Raw genomic sequence first — 7,429 nt, 5'->3', positions numbered from 1 at the left:
AGAGAGAGAGAGAGAGAGAGAGAGAGAGAGAAAACGTGAGAGTGAGTGAGCGAAAGTGAGAGGGAGCGAGAGAAGGGGAGAGAGATGAGGCGTGTAATTTTACCAAAGCCAGTGCAGGCAGCGATCCGACGGTAGCCATGTTTTGGGCAGTATAGCCATGAATAAACGCGTGTTTTTACGTGGGGATCGAGTTAGTTGCGCTAGCAGTGCCCATTACGAACTCTAACAATGCTTCAAATAGTAGAAAAAGGCTTATCCAAAATGCGGCTAAACTTTTTTCATCGTCCTTCAGCAGCAGCAGCGTTACAGATGTTGTGTGCTCTTTACCGTAAATAGAATCGATGAGTATACCTGTATTACCTTTAATGTATTACCTGTAATGTATTACCTGTAATGTATTGCCTGTAATGTATTACCTGCAATTTATTACCTGTAATGTATTACCTGTAATGTATTACCTGTAGGATATATAGTGTAGTATGTGTAGGATATATAGTGTAGTATATGTAGGATATATAGTGTAGTATGTGTACTGTATGTTTCGTTTGGCACACCTTGTTTACATAAGGTATTCACGAACCCTGTTCCACCCACATCACTGGGAAACTCATAATTAGTATTATTCTTATAATAATATAGTGAGACATTGAAAAAGGAACTTTTCATAGCAAACTACTTGTAAATATTAGATTCTCTCTACTTTACATGTGTACTTTAAAGTAGAAAGCACGTACTCATCAATAGTTTGTTATGAAATGTTTATTTCAACGCCTCACTAACCATTATAAGGCGTATCTTCCAGAATTTCCCTATAGTGTGACAAATGGTTCCATATGTGTTTTGCGCATGCCCAGTATCCGCAAAAAGAAGTAGTATTTTTGTTTAAATGTATAAATCCGACTAAATAATAGTTTTTATGGCAGATACTGGACATAGCCACCGACAGACAGAATCCTACGAAGAGGGAGCAAGCAAACCACAGTAAAAGAAACAATAAAATTTCTTCATCTTCGGAGGCAGACGAACTATCGGTATCCGCCATTTTGTACAGTCACGTGATCTACATTACCACTTATACTTTGAGTAATTTTACTCACGTGTGCGGCGGACGCTGAAAATATTTCACGTCAGTATTTTGACGCATGCATTATTTGCCTGAATAAAATTACTCACGTGTGCGCCGGGCTTTAACAGCTCAATCCGAGTAGGCAAAATAACAGGTGTGCGCTACCGTCCCGCGAACATCCGCTCACGTGACTCAACTGGTTGTCTACGGTCGCGCTGTGCACCACGAGCAAGTGCATCACAACAGTAGCAGCAGCAGCAGCAGCAGCAGTAAGACACGCACCAAATATATAAATAAATAAATATACACATATATATTGTTTACATTAGCAAAACTGAAGCCTCCTGTGAGGATTGAACTCACGACCCCTGGTTTACAAGACCAGTGCTCTAGCCACTGAGCTAAGGAGGCTGCTCATATTACGTCACGTAACTCCACGATAATCGTTATTTCTCTACGTTCGACTCAAATTATCAGACAACGAAACGACACCGTTTCCTTTTACGGACTGCCACTCGATTGTAAACTTTAATAAATTCCTGCCACAGGGGACTGTCAGCTCTTACGATTACACAAACGCACTTGTATGGTAAAAAATGTCATTGCCAGATCAGCAGTGTCGCTCTCTCTGTACATCATCGAAACGGATGATATTGCAATATTATATTGCAGAGACGATGTTTAGTTTAATTTACAGTGCCATGTGCCAATCGTGTTATTTAACGTTAATATGTAGGACGCTTGTATGTTGTATACCTTAAGAGATAGCCAATCAACCAGCCAACAAATTACCGCCATTGTTGTTGCCATAGTGACAGCAGGACTTCTGCAGCGTACGATTTTTATAGAATGCGCTTTCTTTGCACACTATGATAGTTAAGGCATAATATAACATAGCATCGCAGATACCTTAGGTAAACATAAGTCTGACTGTAATATTTACTTTAATTTTAGAGTTAAGATAAATGCTGCATGATAAAGTAAATATATGGCAGTCAGTCAGACTTATATAATATATATATAATATGTTTTCATTACCGTTGTCATTCACGCTACACGCATGTAGCCAGAAGTGAATTCAGACAATGAGTTTGATAGAGTGTTTAACCAGCTAGACTGCTCAAGATTTGTGTATGGCTGCGGCAGCGTGCCGAGATACAAGCGTAAGCCGAGAGCGAACGAAGTGAAAAGCGGAGAAAGAGTGGGGTTGATGGACATAGTTGGACAGTTTTTGACACACTATGTGTTGATTCCAGGTTAAACATGATAACGCAAGCTATAAACTAAACTTGCAACGAGAGATCAAGCCGGATGACGAAGACGCAAGTTTAATGACGTCACACAATACATGTACACAATACACATGAAGCCGATAGGCGATAACACAATACACTGGCGCTGCGCTAACCACATACAATATCATAAAGTAAGGTTTTACTTTTTTATATTGAGGTAGATTCATTCAAAATATTGCTACAGTGGAATTTCTTTTGCATGCCGTTTGCTTTTTAGTCCTCTTTTTTAGTTCTTTATGGTCATTTTTCACATTTCCTGATTTACCACTAACCAGCACCATCTCAAAAATAAGGACAGTTCCATGCGGTAGATGTTCACACGACGGTAACCTAAACCACATCGTGCGTTTGTTCACTGCTGATTTTTGTTGTATGTTTTATTGTAGTATATCGCAGTCACCGCATTTACCGAGTCACGGCATCAGAAAAATACATCGATAACCATGACAGACAGGTTGAGCAATACAGCCGAGGTAAAAGAAATGTAGCGCATTAGCATAGGAATAACAGAATTATATGCGCTGGAGTATTTAACACATTATATGAATGTGATTGGATTAAACGTTCTAGAAAGAATTAGCAATAGGACACAGGAATGGGACATTACGTTCTTGAACAAATAGAGTAAATGTTCGGGACAAATGTTATAACAATGTGTGTACATGCTGCTACAAATATTGTTTATAGAAAATTGTTCACCCATTTCCATTCAGCTGTTGCAGAAAATGTCGACTGCGAGAATGTGCTGTATGTACTTCGGCGAATTTATCACTGATTTGCTCTAACTATAAGACCTGCTGTACACAGATCTTTCCGTAAGTTCGTGAGATGCAGTTGTCATGAGATTTAAAGTCTTCCTTTGTAGCTCTCTCCTTCATGCCCGCTACGGGACTAAAAGCGTGAATCAAAATCATCATCTTTACTCGAGATGTCTTATGTCGAGATTTGTACAGGTTTGATGAGGTGAGATATAGGTAGCCTGTGGAGAACAGGACATCATCACCCCTAGAGATTACCTACAGAAGACGCAGGAGTCTGCAGAAATATATATGAAGTATCTACTATATAATAGTAGAAAAAGCCGAAGTGTCGTTTTCCGTATCTCCTCCGAAACCGTGCCGCGTGTGCTCACGCGAATGGAGCTGGGGCCCCAGGCGTCGCGAATACATTCCGCTACGTTAAAACGCGATTTTTCGATCGTAAAGTGACTTTTGGAGGCAATTTTCTAAAACGTTATGTGCCTGAAGAAACTTCGGCATTCACCGGAAACCCGCACCTAATTTAATGATCGCCAAATCTGCATGCGCACACACGCACACACCAAAGCCATTGCGGATGCGGTGTATAAACAACCAAGCACTGCCGCGCACAGCTGCTGTGAGGCGAAAATTTAAGGCAAACCCCAACGAGGGACGGCTGCAGTTGTGTGTGAGTTAGGGGTAGAGTTTCAGGTTAGGGTGATGGAGTTAGGGGTAGGGGTTCAGGTTGGTGATAGGATGAGAAGAGGAGAGGTTCTCCACGTCAGTAGGAGGAGGGGAGAGGGGGAGTGAGAGAGTTACTATAAGATCTTATATGCGGTACAAAGTATATGTAAAACCGAATACCACATGCGTTTGTAAGCAAATATAGTAGCCTAGAGCAAAAAGGTGATATTCGCATTTACCCTGACCGCAATGTACTCTAAATGTACACCTATAGGCAGATGCCTTCAGATAAAACGAATAAGAGAACGAAAAGAATAAACAACAATTGCATTAAAACTGAACAGACTATAACGATGTTGTATTTCTCTCCCAAACACACTTACAAGTATAAATAGATATAGGTCTGTACAAACAATACGATACGATCACTACTTCATAGACCACCGGCTCTGAGTTGACAGGCAACCTACATATATGTGCGACAACGACTAACATTCATTCCGTCAGAACACACATTCCGTCATATTATTATTATTAGCGAAAAACCGTGTCGAGCGTGATAAACATTTTGTCTCGGAAAGAGGATTGTCACAGGATAATAAAAATGATTACGGCGAACTTACGGCTTATAAGACATAGAATTATATATTTATTATAATCGGCCAACTTTTCTCACGCGTTACGCAAAACCAATTGCCGATTTAAAGTATTTATGAGATCGATCATAGGAAAACATACTCGGGTAACTACATCCGGCTAGCCAAGTATTCTAAGTCAATACCAACTTTGTTCGCGAAATTTTCTGTTAGTCAAGTCGCAATACGAAACAGCATTAACTAGTCTTAATTAATTCATTCTCACGCGCCAAGATAAAACGGGTTCATATGTGATCTTTTTCTCAATTAGTTTAACTAGTTATCAAGTGATACCCTATCGCACAGTTTCAACTAGGGCTAGAGATGTAAACATTATTCTATTTGCTGACAAACCGCTATTGTAAAAACATGCTGGTAGTATTATTATGTTGCGGTTTTATTTTCTGCACATAAGAAATCTATCAACTAACACTTCTCCAAGTTTGATCTAGAGTTTGATCTATTCGGTAAAATGCCTAACGCGTGGTGCCATCTAACGTTACAATTATTTACGAAATCGGAACAGCTCTCCTATTGCAGTAACAAGATGCTGTAAAAATAATTTCTTATAAAACCCATGGAAAGCACTCACATTTATAAACTCTGTCTGCTTAGAAAAACCAACAACGATAAAAATACAAGCCCGGCTCGGATGTCCCCTTTCTTCGCATAGAAATTTTATTCTACCGCCGCCGGGTTATTTTCTTACAAACCTACCTAGCATGGAGCAAGCATGCACACACGCAATCACGCGCAAACACATTGCAGTTAGCTGCCATTTTGCATGGTCTTCATAACATAAAACGCAGACAATGATTAAACTGTTCCACCGTCCGTCTAGCATGTAAAATGCATCGCTACTGCGTTCGAGTAGTGTACAACAGCAACCAACATCACGTTAATCAATCGATTCAATTCTCGTTTCTCGGAGTTGACAAGAGTTAAAAATTAGAGTGCACACATCCCGAGCATTAGTAAGTCTACATTCAGCAACGTACGATTGCACGGGTAAAGGGAGAACGCACGGCGTACACACACATACACACATACACACAAGCGCAAGCACCTACGCAAGCACACACACGCACGCACGCACGTATGCACACGCGCGCGCATACATGTAAAAATGCACACGCACACATACACGAGGACCAGTTGGGTTACAAGAAAATAAAATAAAACTAAACGATTTTATATTTTATAAAATTTTCTGCACTAATTCACCTGGTAGTTGACTAGTTGGCTATTAACAAACAAAGCCAAACCCCCTAACAACAGCACAGACCTCCCATAAATCTGTATTCTTTATTGTAAGCCATCATGAATAAAATCTAATTGCATCCAATAGAATCTGATTGCTATACTATATGCAATGCTATGCTATACTATGTCATACTATGAGTATGCCATCAGGATCAGATAAAACTACTAGGGTACTGTTTTTTTGCGGCTGTCTCAAACGAATCTAGGTGTGACCAGAATGAAGTTCAGGCGGCCAGACTCTCAATCAGAAGGTGCAAGAAAAAAGATGATGCCATGATGATCTATCAATCAATTGCATCTGTAACTTAACGGAGATGTTCGAGTCACACTACTGCCGAAAACACTGAGTACTGGATATGTTCCAACAAAAGGTGTTTTGGCCCACATTACAGCAATAGGAGGAGGATGAGGGGGATACAGGCTTAGCTCGTTTATCAGGTAGGTACACAAAGATAAAGCATCCCTAAGCAGCCAAAGCATGTCTCACCACCTATTTCACAGCTACTGACGACGACGACTTTGAAACACCTGGAAAAACAAATTCAACACTACTCATGTGCTCTCAACAAAACACGGACACTGACATGCCGTCTACACGAAAACACATTCATGCGACTTTTCACTCTACTTAATCTGCATCTGTATCGTCGCAGACAATAAAATTTGGATACGCAAAGTGTAAAGTCTGTTCAACGTAAGAAAACAGTGACTCTCTGTGCACTGACAGTCGATCTACGTGTAAAAACGAGTAAATACGAAATATTAAAAACTAAATTCTCTTTCCATGTAATTCTATCAACCAAAACAAAAAAACCCATGGTACTAAGGCAAAGGGGGGAGGAGACTGGAGGGGAGGAAACCGAGGGGAGGGGACCCAGGGGAGAAACCGAGAGGGGATGGGAGGGGGAACATACTCTTTGCACACACTTTGTGCCACACACAGATCTAATATTTGAATCGCAGCATGAAGGCCTTACACGCGAGCGAACTCAAACACAGACCCACTGCTGGACTCAGCGCGACTCTGTGCGTTTCTTCGTCCTGCGCATCGCCGCCCCGGCTTCCGTCTGACTCTGACCGGCGCCCTCTATCTGGCATCGCCGCGTCACCTCCTGCTGCGCCCCCTGTGCTGTCCTGCGCGTTGTACCACGCGGAACCCTCGTTCTCCCCGTCCGCTCGCCGCTGCTGCTGCTGCATCGCATGAACCCGTGTCGCCGTGACATCATCACCGTCGTGTTTACCTGTCACCGCCGCTGCTCCAGCAGGGGGCGCCGCTAGTCAGACGGGCCTGCCGCCACCCGTCGCGTTCTCGAGGCTCATCGCGTCGCCTAGCAACAGCTCCAGTTCCGTCTTGTGCTGGTATTTGTTTCCCGTTGCCGTGGCGGCGGCCGGCGAGCGACCGACATAGCTGTGAAAAGCGTCGCAAAAAAAATTTCACGTGAGAACGATGTTTTTGAACTGAAAGTTTACTCAATCTATCTCTAATATACAGTACAACTATATACCATACTCAATCTATGCCCAATATACAGTACAACTATATACCATACACTCAATCTATCTCTAATATACAGTAAAACTATCCACCATACACTCAATCTATGCCTAATATACAGTACAACTATATACCATACACTCAATCTATCTCTAATATACAGTACAACTATATACCATACACTCAATCTATCTCTAATATACAGTACAACTATATACCATACACTCAATCTATCTCTAATATACAATACA

At 41.5% G+C, this 7,429-nt stretch overlaps 1 protein-coding gene and 1 non-coding gene across 2 annotated transcripts in view; both read right to left on the bottom strand.

The window, feature by feature from the left end:
• Nucleotides 1-1,404: 1,404 nt before the first annotated feature.
• Nucleotides 1,405-1,477, bottom strand: Trnat-ugu. The gene has a single exon. It is a non-coding gene; the product is annotated as a tRNA-Thr (tRNA).
• Nucleotides 1,478-4,110: 2,633 nt separating this feature from the next.
• LOC106813092 (2-oxoglutarate dehydrogenase, mitochondrial-like) overlaps nucleotides 4,111-7,429 on the bottom strand; it is a 50,888-nt gene continuing 47,569 nt past the window's right edge. Inside the window, exon 24 of the mRNA XM_014817147.1 lies at nucleotides 4,111-6,211. The gene's annotated coding sequence lies outside the window, so the exon portion shown is untranslated. The remainder of the gene's footprint in view (nucleotides 6,212-7,429) is intronic.

Source organism: Priapulus caudatus, unplaced genomic scaffold (assembly GCF_000485595.1).
Source record: "Priapulus caudatus unplaced genomic scaffold, Priapulus_caudatus-5.0.1 Scaffold725, whole genome shotgun sequence".
In the NCBI taxonomy this organism is placed as follows: domain Eukaryota; kingdom Metazoa; phylum Priapulida; class Priapulimorpha; order Priapulimorphida; family Priapulidae; genus Priapulus; species Priapulus caudatus.
This window is presented reverse-complemented; position numbering and strand designations above follow the sequence as displayed.